A 22,707-nucleotide genomic window follows, 5' to 3' on the forward strand; every position below is an offset into this window, starting at 1 on the left:
GAAGACCAAAGGCCAGCCTGGTGGGGCAAACGCCCTTAGCAAAAGCCCGGTGGCAGAAAGCAAGCAAGGCAGGATGTGGCTTTTCAACAGATCAGCTTGGCTGGAATGAAAGGGACAGCAGCGAATGAGAAGGAAGAGTGTGAGGGGTGATAAGGGGTGGTGAGCCCTGAGCCTCGGTGCATAACACACGAAACCGTTTACGACATCCTGCGGACAACAGTTTCCTTCTTAGAACTTGTACTTCTCTTTTGAAAAGAGGATTGATTTCTTTATTTGCAAGAGCAACAGAGAGACACAGTAAGAGATCTTCTATCCTCTGATTCACCCCCCAGCTGAATGGCTGCAACAGCCAGGGCTGGGCTGGCCCAAAGCCAGCTAAGAACTTTGGACAGGTTTCCCATGTGGGTGGCAGGGACTCCAGTACTTGGGTCATCCATCACCTGCTGTCTCCAAGGTGCATTAGCAGGAAGCTGGATGGGAAGCAGAAGCCGGAACTGCTCCCGTATGGGATGCTGGCATTGCAAACAGCAGCTTAATACGCTTTGAGACACAACAGTCAACCCCTTGGATGCTTTCTTAAGCCTGAGCACTGTTGCCCGAAGCTAGCACTAATAAATCATGAAAATAGTCACTAATAAATCATGAAGCAGTAAAGAGCACAGAGCCTGGGGGCCCGCTTCTCGGGCCCACCAGACTCCACCACTTCCTAAATGCATGCTCTAGGCATGCTGTTTTGCCTTCCTGGGCCTCAGTCTTCCCGTCTACAAAGTGGCTAGAACAGTATGCTTACCACATGAGGTAGCTGGGAGTCAATGTATTGAAGCCGTGGGAACAGAGCGTGACACCGTGGAAGCGTTATGAGCGTGTCAGCCATTATTAGAATTTCAAGTATCCTCTTTGCAACAACGTAGGAGCCTTCTGTAGAAAGCCTGCCTTCCTGTGGAGCATTCAAACAGTACAGTTAGGCAGGCTTTCCCTCTTTTCTCCTGCTCTGTATAGAAAGATACACTTCACCCCAGGATGTCGCCTTACTGCAGGGTCAAACTGCCCAGAGAAAGCGAAGACCGCGGGGAAGCCGCCGAGCCCGAGGATCAGGGCTCCATCTGTTGCAGCGTTTCCCCATCACTACAATCACATACAAAGAGCAGGGATTCAAATGAGTCTAACGCGTTTTCTCGCTTAGCAGAAAATGTTTGGGTAGCTACAAGGGATAACAAAACACAAGGCCTATTGTAGTAGCAACACTGCTCCGGCCAAGGCATGGGCTGCTCCGCGTCTCTATGGCGACGGTGTTGCCTTCTCGGCCTCTTCTTCCTACCCACTCCTGTCTCCGGGCGATGTGCTGTCTTACGAGAGACGGAAAACATGCCCAAGACCTAGCCAGAGGGTTTACAGCTCCGGATCCCGGGCTTCTTGGAGAGTGAGGTGAGCTTTGGCCACAAATCCCTACGAGACTGATCCTTGACAAGCAGATGTACTCTGAAAGTTTGAGAGACTTTTTCTACAATGGGCTCCTTGTGGGTGTGCGAATCCAGACTCTTAAAATTAAGCTTTCCTCTTAGCATCTCACTTCTGGAGCCTCACTTAAGATTAGAATTTCCCTATTTGAGAAAAGGAAAATAGAAGGTTTGTGCTGGGAGGAACTTCTAAGAAAATTTAATATAATTCCTTAATTGTATAGAGAGTTAGATTCAGAGAGGATGAAGGACTTATTCAAGGTCAAAGAGCTTGCATGTGGTTGGGCCAGGAATGCAACTTGAGGAATTTAGTTAATCTTGCTATTCACAAGAGACTAAAGTCACTACAATTTCTGTTTGAAGATCAAAAAGTTAAATTCCACTGGTATTTTGCATTTTTGATATTAATTATTTTTTCTGACCATCCAGCTAGTGAATGAAAATATAAGATATTACTTCCTAGCATTTTATATTTAATGAGAATCTAGTGGAAACTTTGTTGTTAAACATAAGATAAGAATTAGGGGCCTGTACTGTGGCGTTTTGAGTAGGGCTACACATCCCATAGGGGACTGATTTGAGTCCCAGCTGCTCCACTTCCAATCCAGCTCCCTGCTAATGAGCCTGGGAAAGCACCAGAAGATGGCCCAAGTGCTTGGGCCCCTGTGCCCGTGTGGGAGACCCGGAGGAAGCTCCTGGCTCCTTGCTCCAGTATGGCCCAAGACCTGGCTGTTGTGGCCATTTGGGGAGTGAACCAGCAAATGAAAGATCTCACTTTCTGTAACTGTGCCTTTCAAATAAATAAAATAAACCTTAGAAAAGAATTAAAGTGAAAACACATGCTTTTCCTAATGATTTTGGATCTAACAATTTTAATTGATGTTTTAGTGAATCTTGATTCATGTTTTTAAAAAGATTTATTTGGGGCTGTTGTCGTGGCATAGTGGGTTGAGCCTTCTCCTGCAACACTGGCAATCCCATATGGCCACAAGTTCAAGTCCTGGCTACTCCACTTTTGATCCAGCCCCCTGCTAATGTGCCTGGGAAGGCAGCAGGGGATGGTCCAAGTCCTTGGGCCCCTGCATCCATCTGGGGGATACTGAGGAAGATCCGTGTTCCTGGCTTTGGCCTGGCCCAGCTCCAAAAGTTGCAGCCATTTAGGGAGTGAACCAGCCGATGAAGATCTCTCTCTCTCTAACTCTGCCTTTCAAATAGATTAGAAAAAAAAAAAAAAAAAGAAGAAGAAGAAGAAGAAGAAGAAAAGAAAGAATCTTGGGGCCAGCACTATGGCGTAGTGGGTAAAGCTGCCACCTGCAGTGCCGGCATCCCATATGGGCGCGCTGGTTCAAGTCCCAGCTGCTACAATTCCGATCCAGCTCTCTGCTATGGCCTGGGAAAGCAGTAGAAGATGGCCCAAGTCCTTGGGCCCCTGTACCCACATGGGAGACCTGGAGGAAGCTCCTGGCTCCTGGCTTCAGATTGGCGCAGCTCTGGCTGTTGCAGCCATCTGGGGAGTGAACTGGTGGATGGATGATTTCTCTCTCTCTCTGCCTCTGCCTCTCTGTAACTCTGCCTTTTGAATAAATAAATAAATATTTTAAAAATCTTTATTAAAATAATAAAAATGAAAAGATTTCTTTATTAAAAGGCAGAGTGATAGAGAAGGAGAGACAGAGAGGGAGAGATCTTCCATCTGTTAGTTCACTTGCCAAATGGCCGCAACATCTAGTGCTGGACCAGGCCAGCTAGGAGCCAGGAACTCCATCCAGGTCTCCCTTGTGGGTGGCAGGGACACAGCACCTGGGCCATCATCTGCTGCCTTTCCAGGTGATCAGCAGGAAGCTGGATTGGAGGTGGAAGAGCTGGGATTCTAACTGAAAACTGATGAGCCACGGGAGTCCCAAGTGGTGGCTTAACCTGCTGCATCATGACACCAGCCCTTGTTAGTTTTTTAAGTGATGTCTGCAGTGGCCTGCATTGTGGTGTAGTGGGTTAAATGCTACCTGTGAAGCTGGCATCCCATGTAGGTGTCGTGCCCAGAAGCTCCTGGCTGCTGGCTTCAACCTTGCCCAGCCACAGCCATTGTGGCCATCTACAATCTCTCTCTCTCTCTCTCTCTCCTCTCTCTCTCTCTCTGTCTCTCCCTCTGTGTAACTCTTTCAAATACATAAATAAATATTTTAAAATAATAAAATAATGATTATATATGTGCATGTATGTTTTTTAAAATAAGAAATAAATAAAAAGATTGACTTGGGACTGGTGCTGTGGTGTAGCAGGTAAAGCTGTGGCCTGCAGTGCTGGTATTCCAAATGGGTACTGGTTCAAGTCCCAGCTGCTCCACTTCCAGTCCAGCTCCCTGCTATGGCCTGAGAAAGCAACTGAAGATGGCCCAAGTCCTTGGGCCCCTGCATCTGCGTAGAAGACCCGGAAGAAGTTCCTGACTCCTGGCTTCAGATTGGCCCAGCTCTGTCCATTGCAGCCATTTGGAGAGTGAACCAGCAGATAGAAGACTTCTGTCGGGCCAGCGCCTCAGCTCACTAGGTAATTCTCCACCTGTGGCGCCGGCATCCCGGGTTCTAGTCCCGGTCGGGGCACTGGATTCTGTCCCAGTTGCTCCTCTTCCAGGCCAGCTCTCTTCTGTGGCCTGGGAAGGCAGTGGAAGATGGCCCAAGTGCTTGGGTCCTACGCCCGCATGGGAGACCAGGAGGAAGCACCTGGCTCCAGGCTTTGGATCGGCACAGCACGCTGGCCATAGCGGCCATTTGTGGGGTAAACCAGTGGAAGGAAGACCTTTCTCTCTGTCTCTCTCTCACTGTCTAACTCTGCCTGTCAAAAAAAAAAAAAAAAAAAAAAAGAAGAAGACTTCTGTCTCTGCTCCTGCCTCTGCCTCTCTGTAACTCTGCCTTTCAAATAAATAAATATTAATAATAATTATGAATTCATTGTAGTGCATTAACAATAACTCAGTTGAAATAATTCTAATGTCCTATCCCTATAAAAATTATATTTCACTTACAGAAACCTTAATTCCACCTATATGCTTTAATATAATTTCAGATTTGAAATATAATTTAAAATGTAAATTTAAAATTAAAAAAATTAAAAATATAATTTGAAACAGGAAAGTTGCAAGGATAGTACAAAGAATTCCCAGATTGTCTGCACATTATAACACTATATCTTGATAGCTTTACATGTTTATGTATGCACTTTTTTCCCTTGAGCCATCTGAAAGTAGGTTGCAGACATGCCCTTCCAAGCTTAATTCTTACCTGGAAGAAATCTGCTGCACCCACCAACTGTGGAGTAATCGAGTATCGGTCTTTTCAGCAACACCCACTCAGACAGATAATCATCATTGTCGATAGCATCATTTTCAAATTGTAGCATCTTCTGACTTGAACAATGGTAGATAAAAATCTAGCTGTAAGAACAATGACTATGGTCTTTTTGCTCGTTGATCTTCACTGAAGAACATACCTACGCCCTAGCAGATGGAAGAATACGTGTCCATATTTTGCTCACTTGAGAGCTGCTAAGATCAACAAAGATGTCTTCCCCTCTTTCTTTTCCCTCCTACATCACAGCGTTTTCTTTCATAGTGAGAAGAATGAAACTAAAATCGTGGGGTCGTCATTGGGTGTCGGGGTGAAGACGCTGCTTGGGATGCCAACATCCCTCCCTGAAGCGCCTGGCTGTGAGTCAGTTTTGCCGCCGACTCCAGCTTCCTGCTAGTGTGCACCCTGCGAGGCGGCAGACGAGCCCTCTAGTACTTGGGTCCTTGCTGCCCATTTGTGATACTCAGACTGAGTCGCCAGCTTCCGGCTGTGGCCTGTCCTGGCCCTAAACAATGAATGGGAGATTTCTGTCTGTGTGTCCCTCTGTGTTCAGAACAAAAAAACAAAAACCATTGAAACTGCATTCGCTTGTAGATCAAAGGATGAATTCAGGGAACTCAAATGACCACTTCTGAATTCTCTTAAAAATTCAGTGTTGTCTTTTACAGCTTTGTTATTGTGTTACTCTGTTATTTCTTTTTTCCTTGAAGTTGTAGCGAAACTGGAGGGTGCCAAATAGGTATTGAACTAAGTAGAAATTTCTCTTTCTTCCAAGGACTGCCCTGCATTGTCGTCCATTGTGTCAGTGTTCATCACCATTGATTCTGTTCAATCAGAGCTTGCAGAGCTAAGCATGGCCTTTGACCTGTCATGTTGGGTACGTTCTGTTCAGATCTCCCCATGAATCCTGATTCTCCGGACTTCAGTAACCACAGGTTTTGGGAGATCATATTAAGGTGCAGTGGACAATTAGCACAGCTGTCCTTTTATGAAAAGCACCATGGCACCGTTTCAAGTCCTGGATGCTCCACTTCTGATCCAGCTCTCTGCTATGGCCTGGGAACGCAGTAGAAGATGGCCTAAATGCGTGGGCGTAGCAGGTAAGGTCACCGCCTGCAGTGCCGGCATCCCATGTGGGTGTTGGTTCGAGTCCCAGCTACTCCACTTCCGATCCAGCTCTCTGCTATAGCCTGGGAAAGCAATAGAAGATGACGCAAGACCTTGGGCCCCTGCACCCGCGTGGGAAATCCGAAAGAAGCTCCTGACTTCGGATCAGCTCGGTTCTGGTCGTTTGGGCCAACTGGGGAGTGAACCAGCGGATGGAAGACCTCTCTCTCTGGCTCTACCTCTTTCTGTAACTCTGTCTTTCAAATAAATAAAATAAATCTTAAAAAAAAAAAAAGAAAAAAGAAAGGAAAAGGACCATGGGAGCTCTGAACAGCATAGGAAGGAGGGTCGGTGATAATTCCTGACATTTACTCTGCCTGTGGGACACAGCACCCTGGAGGAGGAAGTGAGTTAGCGTCACTACACAGATCAGTATCATGTGATCAGGGAAAAAACTGCAGCTGTAAGCCAAGCTTGTTTCTATGAGCAATTTGATGGCAACAATTTCTTTTTTATAGATTTACTTATTTATTTGAGAGGCAGAGTTACAGAGAGTGGCTGCAATGACTGGAGCTGGGACAGACCAAAGCCAGGAGCCAGGAACCTCTTCCAGGTCTCCCACATTGGTGTAAGGGCCCAAGCACTTGGGCCATCTTCCACTGCTTTCCCAGGCCACAGCAGAGAGCTGGATAGGAAGAGAAGCAGCCGGGACACGAACTGGTGCCCATGTAGCACAGTGCCAGCCCCGATGGTGACAGTTTAATAGCGATAGTTAGGCTCTTATTCCTGGTTCTAAGCACAAACCTTTGGAACACACCTATTTCTCATCTGAAAGAAGACAAATTGGTGAACACACCTAAACCTTAGCTACGAACTTCATCATTCTGTGCTCCCCAGTATGGAACTGGCTTCTCACTCAGACAACAGAACACAACCTACTGTTGTAGTAGTGTCTAATTGTGAGGTTCCTACCATTTTCTGGTGCCAATGTTGCTTTGGTTAATCTCTGAAGAAAAATATTTTACTATATGAACACAAGTAAAACCCACTTTATTGCGTTGAGAACTAATGGTGAAAAAGTCTGAGCTAACCTGTTGCCAGCTGTAGGAATGTAGCTTCATTAAATATTTATTGAGTACCTCTGGTGCATATTCTTTTCTGTATTCATGAATGTAGGAAGAAATCAAACAGTGGAGATGCAATCTGATGAGATGCATTATTTATGAGGCTGTGATTTGTCCATCAAGATGTTTCTTTTCACGCTTTGATTGAGGCAGGATGGCAACTACTTAAGGATGAGAACACTAAACAGTAAACAGATTACCAATATTAGGAAGACTTTAAGTCATTTTCATTGTATCTTCCTCTTGCTATGTTTCACCTTCTTCATCTTTTTTTTAAAGATTTTTTATTTATTTATTTGACAGGTAGCATTTCAGAGAGAGAGAAAGAGAGAGAGAGAGAGAGAGAGAGAGGTCTTCCATCTGCTAGTTCACCCCCCAAATGGCCGCTATGGCCAGCGCTGTGCCAATCCGAAGCCAGGAGCCAGGTGCTTCTTCCTGGTCTCCCATGCAGGTGCAGGGCCCAAGGACTTGGGCCATCCTCCACTGCCCTCCTGGGCCACAGCAGAGAGCTGGACTGGAAGAGGAGCAACCAGGACTAGAACCTGGCGCTCATATGGGATGCCGGCGCGGCAGGCGGAGGATTAACCAAGTGAGCCACAGCACCGGGCCCTCACCTTCTTCATTTAAAAAAATAACATCATGACTAATATGCAATAAATACAATAGGCATCATCTTAACTGGATTCTCTCATGTTCCATTTTTTAGTTTATATTTATTTTTTCAGGTATTACATACCTGTTTTCTTTTCTTTAAAATAGGCAGGGAGAGAGAGACAAAGATCTCCCAGTTCCCTGGTTTATCCCCAAGTGCCCCCAATAGCCAGGGATGGGCCAAAGTCAGCAACTCAGTTCTGGTCTCCCACATAGGTGGCAGGGGCCCACCCACTTGAGGGTGCCTCCCAGGGTGTGCATTAGCAGAAATCTTCAATTGGAAGTGGAGCAGGGACTTGAACCCAGGCACTCCGATGCAGGATGCTGGCTTCCCAAACACATCTCAGCCTCTATGCCAAATACCCACCCCTGTTTTCTTTGTTTTTAAAGGAGAGAAACTTACCTCAATGCTAGCATTCCCATACTAATTCATCATGTAATTGTCTTTTTGGAAGTCACTGTGTTAACTGGGAAGCACCAGTGGGCATCTCGGTTTCTCATTAGGCCCTGATACCCTTAGACACACTTCAGGAAAAGGAAAAAATATTCACGTGCATTGTGCTATGTTAACAGGATCCATTTGTCTTTCATGGAACTTGTGTTTCATGGAGTACTGCTCATGATCTGATAAGCAGTAAGAGAACAGAAGACTATGTCTTGCTCCTGTGTGTTTTGGTGTCAAGAAAGAAATAGAACATACTGTAGAGGCTTGACATATATTTAATGAGTTGGAGCAAAATCTACTCTGCAGACAAAAATTCAGCACAGAGCGGCAAAGAGGCATTGACTTGGGGGAGAAAACCCTCAGTTCTTCTAATGTTTCTCACATCACATATACACACACACACACACACACGTGTGTGTGTGCCTGGGACCCTGCCACCACTGTGGAAGGCCTGGATGCAGTTCTTAAAAAAAATTTACACTCCTCACAGGGGTGTGGGCATGGACAGTAGGAAGTTTAAGACATCCTAAAAAGACTAAGTATAATAGAAAGCAGAAAGATCATGTCCCTCATTCATAGGAAAGAAAAAGCCTATACCTCTGATAAGTTCGTCAACAGACCTCAGCCGCCTCATTTAAAAAATGAGAAACTTGGATTGTGTGCCACTAGGGTTGTGGCATCATGCTTTCTTAGGAACAAACATCTCGTGGCTAAGACAGGAGCTGGCAAAAACCAGCATGATTTGAAGGATGACAGAATAAAATGTGGTGGCATTCATTCAGTAAGGCAAGTCACAGGCACCCTTTTATCCACCTGATGTCATCCACAGTTACGACATTTTGCCAGAATTTTCCATTGAAGGGTTTTCTGTGTTCCTGACGGTGTGGCAGTTGGGAAAGTTTGTGCCAGTCTCGGTTGCAGCTGCTTCATTACGCAAGGTGTTGGTAGTCTCTCTGTCCTGCGATCCCTGGGAGGGCAGGTGTCACACCCTGTCACATCCATATCCCTTTCCAATGTGCGTCATGCTTTGCTGATAATGGGTATTCAGTAAGCGTCTTTGATGGTCTCTTTGTCTAGAAGCTCATCGCGAAAGCCAGTTTTTAAATGGCCTTTTCATCAAATCAAAAAAGATCCATATAGTGTCCTTCACCTAAAATATTTGGTTTTCTTTATCTCGTTACATGAATCACTGCCCACGATCTAATGATCAGTAAGAGAACACAAGGGCCGCCATTGTGGCTCACTAGGCTAATCCTCCGCCTGCGGCGCCAGCACCCCGGGTTCTAGTCCCAGTTGGGGCACCGGTTCTGTTGCGGTTGCTCCTCTTCCAGCTCTCTGTTGTGGCCAGTGGAAGATGGTCCAATACTTGGGCCCTGCACCTGCATGGGAGACCAGGAGAAGCACCTGGCTCCTGGCTTCGGATCAGCGCTGCACGCCGGCCGCAGCGGCCATTTAGGGGGTGAACCAACGGAAGGAAGACCTTTCTCTGTCTCTCTCTCTCTCTCACTAACTCTGCCTGTCAAAAAAAAAAAAAAAAAAAAAGAGAAAGAGAGAACACAAGACCACAAGACCACATCTTACTCCTGTGTCTTTTGGTGTCAAGCAAGAAATAGAACATACTGTAGAGGGCTTGTTCTCTCCTTCCTGCAGAAGTTGGAGTGATATCGTCTAACTATAAGCCAAGATTAACATCTCGAGCTCTTCTCTCAAGCTTAGTGAAGCATGCTAAACTTAGACAAGACAGGCAACATGGTAAAATTCGGAATTTATTTGGGGAAGTGAGAGAAATACACTGGAACGTGAGGGCTTTATTTAAGGGAGCAAGTGGTCAGAAAGATGAACCAGGAGTTCCATACCAGGCAGAGAGCAGACCAAGGGCCACGTGTGGGAGTCCAGAGGCTAGATACGTGCTGGCAGAACCAGCTGCAAAATATGACAGTGAACAAGGGTGAACAGGGACAACCAGGGGACAGGCCAGGGGCCCTCCACGCCTTTTATTCACTTCCAAAAGGGCGTGGTTACCTAGTCTGATTGGCAGGTAGGCATATAGATGAGATCGGGTTGGCGCGTGGTCTCCAACTCAGGAATTTAATCAAACGACTCCTATCTGCATTAGGTGGGGGGCACAATCAGGTTCATCCTTCTCTACCAAGCACTGAGCAACAGCTACAGCCCTCAGTGCTGGCAGCCTTTTATCTATGGTGCCTTTCAAGTGGCTTAGCACACTGGGGAGGGTCTATATTGCTACTTTTAATTTCTAGTTCAGCACAGAGAGAAAGCACTGAATGCCTGCTTGAATCCTGTAAACATGGCGCCCTTTCCAGAAAGGTACGGAATATTTATTTGATGATGACCACATCAAATTTATTTGATGATGACCTTACTGTTAAAGGTTCATATCAATTGCCTATCGCAACCACCAACATACTTTAACTGCATGTCCTCTGCAGTGAAAGTGCTGCGCCAGTGACAGCTTCCCTCCCAGGCTTCTGCAACCTGCCTCAGGTCATAGCCAAGGAGTCTAGGGAAATTAGAATATTCTTCTGGTGGCAGGACTTTTGGAGCTGCACAGAAGATGCTCGTTGGGATCCCCTCTTGGGGACTCAAGCCAGGGTTCAAGTCCCTACTCTGCTGTTGACTCAGCTTCCTGCTAAAGCTCACCCTGGGAGGCAGCAGGTGATGGCTCAAGTCCTTCAGTCCTTCCACTCCAGGGGAGATCTAGATGGAGCTCCTGGCTCCTTGCTTTGACCTGGTCTAGCCCTGGCTGGTTTTTTTTTTTTTTTTTTTTTTTTTTTTTTTTTTTTTTGACAGGCAGAGTGGACAGTGAGAGAGAGAGACAGAGAGAAAGGTCTTCCTTTGCCGTTGGTTCACCCTCCAATGGCCGCCGTGGCCGGCGCGCTGCGGCCGGCGCACCGCGCTGATCTGATGGCAGGAGCCAGGAGCCAGGTGCTTCTCCTGGTCTCCCATGGGGTGCAGGGCCCAAGCACCTGGGCCATCCTCCACTGCACTCCCTGGCCACAGCAGAGAGCTGGCCTGGAAGAGGGGCAACCGGGATAGAATCTGGCGTCCCAACCGGGACTAGAACCCGGTGTGCCGGCGCCACTAGGCGGAGGATTAGCCTAGTGAGCCGTGGCGCCGGCTAGCCCTGGCTGTTATGGACACTTGGAGAGTGAACCAGTAGATGGAAGCTCTCTCTCTTGCTCACCCTCCCTCCCTCTATCTATATTTTCTCTCTCTCTCTCTCTCTCTCTCTTTTTTGACAGGCAGAGAGGACAGTGAGAGAGAGAGAGATAGAGGGAAAGGTCTTTCTTTTTCCATTGGTTCATCCCCCCAAGGCTGCTGCGTCAGCATCCTGGCTGACACACTGTGCTGATGTGAAGTCAGGAGCCAGGGGCTTCTTCTGGTCTCCCATGCGGGTACAGGGTCCAAGGACCTGGGCCATCCTCCACTGCCCTCCTGGGCCACAGCAGAGAGCTGGACTGGAAGAGGAGCAACCGGGACAGATTCCGGCACCCCGACCGGGACTAGAACCTGGTGTGCTGGCGCCACAGGCGGAGGATTAGCCTATTGAGCCACAGCGCCTGCCTTCTCTATTCTCTCATTGACTTTCAAATAAATAAATAAATAAATAAATATTTTATAATTTTTTTTTCTGTGAGTTAACTGTGAACATAATGCACAAAAGGTTAACAAAAGAATAGAAAAACAGCTTTAAAAAAATGATTTTAGGGGCCTGTGCTGTGACACAGCGGGTTAACATCTTGGCCTAAAGCACCAGCATCCCATATGCGCTGGTTCAAGACTCGGCTGCTCCATTTCCAATCCAGTTCTCTGCTGTGGCCTGGGAAAGCAGTAGAAGATGGCCCAAGTCCTTGGGCCCCTGCACCCGCTTGGGAGACCCGGAGGAAGCTCCTGGCTCCTGGCTTCAGATCGGCACAGCTCCGGCCGTTGTGGCCAATTGGGGAGTGAACCAGTGGATGGAAGACTTCTCTCTCTCTCTCTGTCTGCCTCTCCCTGTCTGTAACTCTGCCTTTCAAATAAATAAATAAATCTTTAAAAAAAGACAAATACCATATATTTTCTCTGATTTGCGGTAACTAAGATACAGAATACAAAAAAAGGTGTAATGTATATGAGCAACATTGGCATTTTGAGATTTGATTATTGTTTGCAGCCCTTGTTCATACTCTTGAGGAACAGTGGTTTTTCCACTCGTCATTGGTTGACTTCTGTGTTGCATCTGGTGAACCCGCCGTGGAGGGTTAAACTTGCGATTTAGAAAGTAAACTGAAGTATGTTGTGGTGCACTTTAAAAGAACAATCAGAAAGGAAGGAGGAGAGAGTGTGGGCAGGAGGGAGGGCAGGCTGGGAAGTATTGTAAATCTGTATCTATGAAGTTCATGAAAACTGTTCCCCTTAGACAAAGCAAAAGGACAAACGGTAAAAATGTGTGTGACACAGAAAAACATAACGCACCAAATATAGAAAATTGGATCTCTAGACTCGGAGCCAGTACTGCACAAAGGAGACAGAGTCAGGAAGAGGAGAGAGGAAGGCAGCAGCAGAGGTTAGGAGGAGGTGGTGGTGGGGTGACAGGAAGTGCCTCCCCCGCCAGGTGAGGCGCAGAGTCACCCGAGTGAGGCTGGCTCCTCAGCAGGCTAAGAAACTGGGTAGGTGAGAAGAAGGAGAGAACTAATTGTTAAGGGACCTGAAGGCTCCAGGTAAACAATTTACAAGGAGCAAGGAGTGGCTAAAATCCTGCAAAGGTTGAGGATGAAGGACTTAGGTGTGTTGGAAGGGTGATGGAGGGAGATGAGACTTCTCTCTGACCGAGCAGAAGTCAAAAGGCACATGGTCCTTACACTTTGAGCATGGCTCCCTAGGAGAGGATAAAGCTTAGCCAGATGTGGGTGATATGTTTGAAATGAAGATGAGGGCTGGCGCTGCGGCTCACTAGGCTAATCCTCCGCCTGCGGTGCCAGCACCCTGGGTTCTAGTCCCGGTCGGGGCGCCAGATTCTGTCCTGGTTGCTCTTCTTCCAGGCCAGCTCTCTGCTGTGGCCCGGGAAGGCAGTGGAGGATGGCCCAAGTGCTTGGGCCCTGCATCCATGGCGGCCATTTGGGGGGTGAACCAACGGAAAAGGAAGACCTTTCTCTCTGTCTCTCTCTCTCACTGTCTAACTCTGCCTGTCAAAAAAAAAAAAAAAAAAAAAGATATTTTTCTTGGAGTAACATATTATAGCACCCTTGTCTCAGGAATCTCTCTCATCTTCATTTCTTTCTTTTTTTCTTTTTTTGACAGGTGGAGTTAGTGAGAGAGACAGAGAGAAAGGTCTTCCTTCCGTTGGTTCACCCCCAAAATGGCCGCCACAGCTGGCGCACAGCGCTGATCCGAAGGCAGGAGCCAGGTGCTTCCTCCTGGTCTCCCATGCAGGTGCAGGTCCCAAGCACTTGGGCCACAGCAGAGAGCTGGACTGGAAGAGGAGCAACTGGGACAGAACCCAGGGTGCCAGCGCCACAGGCAGAGGATTAACCAAGTGAGCCACGGCGCCGGCCAAAAAATCTCTCTTGACCACCTACCTTGTGTCAGGAACAGGGTGAGGTGGAGAAACAGTGAACCAGACAGAGCACAATCGTGTTGTTAGAAAATAAGCGCTGTCTGCACAGACAGCATCTGCATTGGAAACCAACTGTGAGCGCTGGCTGCGGAGACCATGGTGGAAGCAGGACAGGGGCCGAAGAAGTCCCACTCAACTGTAACACATGCACGTGTTAACTTGAACGCTTTATACTTTGGGGGCTAGTGTTGTGGGACAACAGGTTAAGCCCCCGCCTACAAAGCTGGCATCCCACATGAGCACTGGTTCGATGCCCAGCTGCTGTACTTCCAATCCAGCTCCCTGCAAACAGCCTGCAGCCTGGGAAAAGCAGTGGAAGATGGCCCAGGGATTTGGGCCCCTACACTCATGTGGGAGACCTGAATGGAGTTCCTGGCTCCTGGCTCCCGGCCATTGTGGGCATCTGGGGAGTGAACAAGTAGATGAAAGATTCTCTCTCCAAGTCCACTGCCCTCTTCTCTCTTTGAAATAAATAAATAAATAAATAAATAAATAAATAAATCTTTAAAAAATGGGTTCTAAGGTATACTCACACACAGGTATGCAAACACTTTTGCCTGTGTATGCTCTGGAAATTCATACTGTTAGGTAGGAAGTCAGAAATGAGCTTCTGTGTGTGTGACAAAGGCCTAAGGAGTTGACATCTAAGTCCAGCATCCGCATCTCAAAGTCATCCCAAAGTCATCCCGATGACCTTCCAGGTGCAGCGCAGCATCTGCACTTCAAACGCCCTGCCAGATCCTGATGACCTTCCAGGAGCTCCTGCCCCTTCTACCCGATAACCATCTTTCCTCTAAGGGGGGCTACGCCAGCCAGGCTTCCCCTGTCTGATAACTTCAGGGGGAAAACTCAGAAAGGAATTTTTCATATTTACATCCAACAAGTCCTTTGTTTGGAAGGAGAAGGAGAGGGAGAGGCAAGACCCATCCCCTTAAAAGCCCCAGCCTAAATGTAAACTGTGCACTTTCTCAGGTCCTGTCTAGAGAGGTGCACATCCGGTCTTACAGATGTCCCTACCCTAATACACCTTGCTATGTTGCTTTCCCCTGCTCTCTGTCTCACACCTGAATTCTTTCTTGTGCGAAGACAAGAACCCTTTGCTTCTCCGGTGACAATACCAGCAACTAGCAAAACCTCAGGGGCTTCAGGTATTGTGTAGGTGGGGAATAGAGGTAGGAGAAGGAGTGACTACTCACTCTCTACCATTTTTGGTACCATTTGCATTTTTGTGAACTCAATGATTGAAAAACCAAGGTACAAGTATTACTCAATAAAAAAAGTGAGTTTTTTTAATAGTAAGCAGAAACCTAGGAATGAATCATAGTTTCACAGAGACAGTGAATCCCACACGTTTTGAACATGTTTTCTCCAGGAGTGTGCTTTCCCTAAGTTGTAACTTTTCCCAAAATTAACATTCAAGGGGAAACAGGGTGTGTGCACAGGGCAGGGGAACCACAACAACTTTGGGATTTGCCAACAGCAAGGAATCAGAATATTTTGGCCTTTGGCTAATGTGGGAACACCTCCTCAGCTATCAAAATGCTGTAGATAAGGTTTCAGGACTGCCTGGGGCAGTTTCGCTCCAGACAATAGACACTGTGTGGAAACAGGTTCTGTGGGGACCAGCCTCTCCACCCAAGGCTGCAGGGATTTGGTGCTTTCTTGTCGAACTCACCTTGACAGCTTCTACTGTGTTCTCCGTCTACACGGACTCATGGACCCGCGCCGTCCCAGACAAAATGCAGACGATGAAACCCAGCATTCTAGCCTGCATCAGGGATGGCTGAGTTGGTGAAAGCATTGACTAGCAAACTTGCTTCATTGGAGGGGGGAAGTGACACTCAGGAAATGAGACACGCTAACATGTTTACAACTTGGCACATTTTGGGGGGGTCTACAACTATTGCCACTTTGGAGGTAATGGACCCATTTCCCCCCACACCCTCACCCCTGTGTTATGATCCTTTCCTGCTGCCCCTCCAGTCTCCTCTTCTCTCTAAGCCATCACTGATCTTTGTGTCACCATAGATAGGTTTGCATTTTCTGTTTTGTATAAATGGAATCCTACTGTATGTATTTTTTTGGTCTGCTTCTCTCACTCAGCATAATTTAAGAATATTTCCTCCCATTTGATTTGAAAGCCTGAGAGACAGAGATCTTTCATCTGCTGGTTCATCCCCAAATACCTACAGTAGCCAGTCTGGGCCAAATCAAAGCCAGGAGCCCAGAACTCAGTCTGGGTCTCCCACATGTAGGGCAGGGACCCAAATACTTGCACCTGTATTTCACTGCTGCTTCTCAGGATGCGTTAGTGGGAAGCTGGATCAGAAGCAGGCCCTTGGGGGTGGCACTGTGGTGTGGTGGGAAAAGCCACTGCCTATGACACTGGCATCCCATACGGGTGCCAGTTTTCGTGTCCCGGCCACTCCACTTCTGATCTGGCTCCCTGTTACTATGACTGGGAAGGCAGTGGAAGATGGCCCAAGTGCTTGCACACCTGCCAGCCACGTGGGAGACCTGGATGAAGCTCCTGGCTGCAGCCTGGCCCAGAGCTGGCCGTTGCTACCCGGGGAGTAAACCAGTGGATGGAAGATCCCTCTCTCTGTCTCTTTCTTTCTCTGTGTAATTCTGACTTTAAAAATAGATAAATCTTTAAAAAAAATGTATTACATAAAAAAAGAAGCAGGCCCTTGAACCAGTACTCTGATGTGGATGCAGGTGTCCCAAGGAGTGACTTCAACGCCGCACCACATGCTCACCCTCATTCAGCATGAATATTTTGAGATTCAGCTCTGTGGTGTATACTAAGATTTTGTTTCTTATTAAAAATTTTTATTTTCAGTTCCCATTCCATTGTAAAAAAAGTAATGCTGAGAGCTTTCCCATTTACTCAGGCCCTTTTAAAACTTTGCTGGAGGGTGGGCAGGGAAGCAGGAGCAGCAAATCCCATTAGGATGGGGGGTGGAGCTTGACACCGGTGGTTGGGCCACGTGGCCACCTGGCTTCCAGCAATGGTGGCAGGGGCTAGAGCCTAGGATGGTGTCAGGGTGTAGATCGCACCATAGAGAAGACTGTGCCATTTTCCTAATACAATGTCTTGCAAAAATATGTAATAGGTATAACAGCACATTCAGGATGTTGGCACTGACAGTCTACCGATCTTATACCCTTGAGTGCATTTAGCTCTGTACAGTTATATCACAGATTCATGTATCTTTAAGATACCAAGTGGCTTTATCATCTCAAGGATTTCATGCTTCCCTCTTATAACCACACCCGTCTCTCCACCACATCCCTCTCCCAAGTCTATCCCTTGTTCTTGCTGAGTACTAATCCAGTGTACGTGGTAGGTTTGGAATAGCTCGGGGTTCTGGCCTTTTGTACCCCCAGAAAAGAGAGACGGAAAAAGGAAATGGAGACCGGCCTCAACAGAGACAGGTTGCTTTATTGAAGCAAAGAGGTTAGTGCCAGTCTCAGGAGAAGATGGCATGCAAAGCACAATTTGGGCTGTGGTTTTATCTGGTGATGGAGGGAGTTTGCTGCTGTTGCTGTGGGGGAGGGAGAAGACTTTGCAGCTGGCGGAAAGTGGGGAATAGGGGCCTCTTTGAAGCCTCTGGGAGCTTTTCCCCTTATCTGTTTCACAAGCTGCCCTGTGCAGCTCATCTGCTTTGCTAGTTGTTTTGCAAGGAGTCTTGGGGAGGTTCCGCCTGGTTCCGCACCATGGGTCTCCATCAGAAGGGAGGAAGTGGGGTGGGGAGGGGCAACCTGCTCTTTAGTATGTACATACCATGATGTTTATTAATTTACCTACCAAAGGATATTTGGGCTGCTCCCTGCTTCTGACTCTTAAAAAATGTCGCTATAAATATTCACGTGCAAGTCTTTGAACACATCTATTTCTCTTGGGTAAATACCGAGGAGTGAAATTGGTCAGTAATTCCTAGAGAATTGTTCGGTTTAGGCTCAGCAGCCCGCTCCTTGCTTTCTTTGGCGCTTCCCAGTCTTTGTTGCAGGTAAGAGACGCTGTGGGATGGTCCCAGCTCTTCCTTGTCACCTCTCTCAGGCCTCCTCTCACACAGCAGCTGATGAGCTTTCTTACACAGCTCCTCCATCGCGTCCGGAGTCACGCTGTCCTTTATGTATTGAGGTAACTGTTCCTTGTAAGCATCTTCATCTTCCCTTAGGGAACGTGTACCATCTGCAGCGTTCTGCCCCGTGATGTGCTTCCACGCTCAACCCTTTGCTTTCAGAATCATAACCAGGGAAGCGTTTAGTGCTGTGAGGGGTAACACGAGCCTCCGTGCACATTCCCCTTCAGGGCTCCAGAAACCTCATGGCGGGAGTAGTCCTGGCAAGGCCTGCACCCAACTGCAGGTGAAGGTACCAGGTTGGCCTTGAATGCTGTGCACACTGTGCTCATCTCTGTTCACTTCCCTGTGGCCTTCATAGATTTTGTCCACGCCAAATCTACCGAGAAGCCCGTGAGCCAGCAGCAGGCCAGCGCCACATGCTGCAGAGTGATCTATCGGGCCAATCTTCCCACTGTATTTTGCTCATTCGTGTGCATAAGCCTTGCAGACTATCGTAGTCCCTCCAGGGCGGGCATAAGCAAGGGCAGATAGATTTTTAACTTTTTAAGAAACTGACAAGCATTCTCAAAGTGGCTATTCCCAGTAGTAGTGTATGAGGGTTCTCCCAGTCTCCACCTTTTTTTTTTTTTTTTAAAGCTATGTTGTGAGAGAGGGGTCTTCAAAAAGTACCCAGAAAATATATGTTATGAAGAAAACTATGCATGGGTCTCAAAATATTTTTTTGCATACACAAAATAAACTCATACTAATTTGCTACAACACTTCTGCACAGGATTTGAGAAGGCTTAGCAATCAGTTTGAACAAAGCTGCTATCAGAAGAACACAGGTTCTAAGATTGAAACAGGGACAAACTTTATACAATATTTATACCAAAGGTTGGGGGGGAAGAATGGTTAAATCATGGATGCCTTTTGAAAAATTCATGCAGACAATGCTTTACAGAGATCAGCAGTTTACAGCTGAGTGTTTGGTTTGCAGGAGGGACCTTGACTTCAAGGTTGAAGACAGAGCCTGCAGCAGCAGCCCATCCACATCAATTTGATGATTAACAGCAGAACCAACAGCCAACGCCACAGACATCTCAGCTGGTTGAGTTTACACACTGACTGGAAAGTGAAAGTGCAGCCAACTTTCTGCTCACCAGACGCCAAAACTGGTGCACCTCGAGCGGACAAGAGCAGAGCTTTCGCTGGGATTTTTCTTTTCTTTTTTTAATACGATTTATTTGGGATGCAGAATGAGAGAGAGAGAGATGGAGAGAGATCTATCTGCTGATTCATTCACTCAGGCTGCTCCAGGCTGAAGGCAGCAGACAGAAATTGCATCTGTGTCTCATATGGGTGGTAGAAACCCAAGTATTTAAGACTGCTGCTCTCTGCTGTGGCCCGGAGTGCAGTGGAGGATGGCCCAAGTGCTTGGGCCCTGCACCCCATGGGAGACCAGGAGAAGCACCTGGCTCCTGGCTTCGGATCAGCGCAGTGCACCGGCCACGGCGGCCATTGGAGGGTGAACCAACGGCAAAGGAAGACCTTTCTCTCTGTTTCTCTCTCTCTCTGTCCACTCTGCCTGTCAAAAAAAAAAAAAAAAAATTAAGACATCTGCTGCTGCTTTCCAGCACATCAGCAGGAAGCTTGATCTGAAGCAGAGTGGCTGGGACTGTAGCCAGGAAATCTATGAGATGCAGGTGTCTCAAGCAGTGGCTTACCCCACTGTGCTGTGACACCCCCACCTCCCAACTGGAGATTTTCACCAAGTGGGACAAGATGTCTCTTCAGAGAATTGTATCATGAGATGAAACAGCTTTACCAGTATGATCACGAAGGCCCGGCACAACCCAAGCAAAAGCCTACTAGTCAAGAGCAAAGGTCATGGCAATGGTGTTTTGGGGATGCTCACAGCATTTTGCTTGCTGACTTTCTGGAAGGCCCGAGAATGATCCACAAGCAGCAACAGACCAGTCCACAAGAGTGTTCTGAGAAAGTCAGCCAAAGCTTTAGCGGAAAAATGCCCCGAAAGCTTCCCTAGACTATATTTCTCCAAAAAGACAATGCTGCTGCTCATTCCTCTCATCAAGCCAGGAGCAATTTTGAAGTTTTGATGGGAAACACGGGAAGTATGTGGGAATCATTAGGGAAGTCACGGAAGCTGGCCTTTATACTTGGGAGCTATCAATAAACCAAACAGATGTAAATCCCTGTCCCCATAAAATATACATTCTCATAGAGGGAGCAAGACAATCCTAATAAACACCATACATCAGGTGGTCAGGTTAGATCTCATTGAGATTTTCAGCAAAGTCTGAGGTTGGTGAGGGAGCTATGCAGATATCTAAAGGAAAGACGATTCCGGAGGAATTTCAGCACACAGATCCTGAGACAGTCGTATGAGGTGTGTTCTAGAAAGTTCTGGAGGACTGAGCAAGGGGGAAGTAGATGATCAGGGATGGGAGGAGACAGACCTCGTAGGGTCTTGTAGAACGTTGTATAGGAGAAATGGGGACGTACTGTCAGATTTTGAGCAAAAGGTTTTACAATATACCTTTTTCATTCCTTCTATGTCTTATCCTTCAGTAAATATCTGTGGATTATTTCAAAGGAAACCCTATGTGAAAGTGCTACAACTCAAGAGAGTTACATACTAATAGTGACAACTATTGGTGGCCTGAGAGCAGCCAGAGGGAAGGCTCCGAGGCAGGCAAAACATGGGACCTTCAGACTACATGACAGCTAAAAACAACTAAGACACACTATTAAGATCATTCACAAAGTATACTGGAAAAAGGGGAAGTGGTAATTTGTTCGACACCAACTTTCACAGCTGTGACTCCTCACAAGTTGCCTGGGGATACTTCAAAATAGAGGTCTTTAGTCCCACCATTGTACTTGTTCTTTTGTTCACAGGTAACACGTCAGAGCCGTTTACATTATGATCACAGTCAGTAGCACATTGCAGTTTATGTAAAAGCAGTCACAATGTCAACATCTGATACTGTGGGAAGAAAATTCACCTTTCCTTGAGACAGCGTAGAACTCTTGGTTACTACATTAGCACTTCAAATCTAACTGATGAAAGATCAGACTGTAGGCCGGTGAGCCGTGGCTCACTTGGTTAATCCTCCGCCTGCAGTGCCAGCATCCCATATGGGCCCCGGGTTCTAGTCCTAGTTGCTCCTCTTCCAGTCCAGCTCTCTGCTGTGGCCTGGGAGGGCAGTGGAGGATGGCCTAGGTGCTTGGGCCCCTGCACCCACATGGGAGACCAGGAGGAAGCAACTGGCTCCTGGCTTCGGATCGGCACAGCGCCGGCTGTAGCAGCCACTTGGGGGGTGAACCAACAGAAGGAAGACCTTTCTCTAAAAAAAAAAAAAAAAAAAAATCAGACCGAAGCAATCACTTCAGTTGAGTTCTATAACATCCTTGAAAACTTCTTCCTCAATACAGTAAATTTTATTTAAAATCTTTTTCTTGGGGACTGGCGGTGTTGTGGTGCAGCAAGTTATGCCACTGCCTGAGATTTGTGTATCTGAGTGCGTTCAATTCCTGGCTGCTCCACTCCATCAAGCTCCCTGCAAATGCACCTGAGAAAGCCGCATTAGATGGCCTAAAGTACCAGTACTTGGGCTTCTGCTACCTACATGCAGTTCCAGGCTCCTGGCCTTGACCTGCCCCAACTGTGGCCATTGAGGCCATCTGGAGAGTGAATTGGCAGATGGAAGCTCTCTCTCTGGCTGCTCTGCTTTTCGAATAAACCTTAAGAAATTTTTTTCTCGAACTTGTTTTACATTTTTCTTTTTTGAAAGTGAGTGCACTTCTATCCACTGGTTCACTCCCTGAATGCCAGCAGCCAGGGCTGTCCCAAGCCAAAGCCGGGAGTCAGGAATTCAGTTCATGTCAGTTCAGGGACCCAAGTACTTGAGTCATCATAGGCTGCCTCTCAAAGTGTGCATTAGCAGAAAGCTGACTCAGAGGTGAGTAGCCAGGACTCAAATATGGAATGTGGGCATCCTAAGTGGTTAACTTTAACTGCTATGTCACATACCCGCCTCATGGGTATTTTAAGTGGGATGATTTTCCTCTCGAGGACGTGGGTGTTGCTTTACTTCACATCCATTTTGTAATGTCTAATAAAAACTTCTAAAAATTATCCAGAACCATTCTGCCTTATTAGGGTTTATCTTCTTCAGACAGACAGTGCTAACAATTTTCTTTGAACTTGGAGCTGCGTAAGGGGTTAACATCTGGCTTGGTAAGATATTCCATTTCCTGTTTTAATCAGGGTAGCATGACTTGCACAAAGGCAGAAAAACGACCTGGTCTCCCGCTCTCCCACTTCCCAGCTTCTACCTTTGTACATGCAGCTCTAGCACAGTGCTGCTAGAGTGTGGTCTGTTGACTGGTGCCAGTCCCAGAATGTTAGCAGTTTGCAAAAATGATAAGCAGCACGCTTATATTTGCTCGTTCAGCAGTCATTTTCTCTGAATACATTTTAAAAATGTTATATTTTATATATTTTAATAATTCATTTTAATAGCAATTAACTTTTAAAGATTTTTTTTGAGACAGAGTGAGGTCTTCCACCTATTGGTTCACTTACCAGATGCCCTGCAATGGCTAAGGCTGGACCTGGCTGAGGCCAGGAGTCAGTAACTCCACCCAGGTCTCTGATGTAGGTGGCAGGAACCCAAGGACTTGGGCCATCATCACTGGCTCCTTCCAAGTCCATTCAGCAGGAAGCCGGGTCCTGTAGTCTGGACTTGAACCAGGCATTTCAGTATGTGACATGAGCATCCCAAGTGGTGGCTTACCCACTGTACCACAGCACCCATCCAAGCAATGACTTAAAGCAGTTTACAAAAGCACCAGTCTGACCGACTGAC

The 22,707-nt window shown here is 47.1% G+C and overlaps 1 long non-coding RNA gene and 1 pseudogene across 1 annotated transcript; one reads left to right on the forward strand and one right to left on the reverse strand.

Annotated features, from left to right (window-relative positions):
- The first annotated feature begins 1,323 nt into the window (after positions 1 to 1,323).
- On the forward strand, positions 1,324 to 22,522 carry LOC138849618 (uncharacterized). The gene is made up of 2 exons (XR_011388588.1): positions 1,324 to 1,425; positions 18,813 to 22,522. It is a non-coding gene; the product is annotated as an uncharacterized lncRNA (long non-coding RNA).
- Positions 17,154 to 18,536, reverse strand: LOC127493251 (large ribosomal subunit protein uL18 pseudogene; annotated as a pseudogene).
- Positions 22,523 to 22,707: the final 185 nt, after the last annotated feature.

The sequence above is a fragment of the Oryctolagus cuniculus genome, chromosome 5 (genome assembly GCF_964237555.1).
Source record: "Oryctolagus cuniculus chromosome 5, mOryCun1.1, whole genome shotgun sequence".
NCBI classification, from domain to species: Eukaryota; Metazoa; Chordata; class Mammalia; order Lagomorpha; family Leporidae; genus Oryctolagus; species Oryctolagus cuniculus.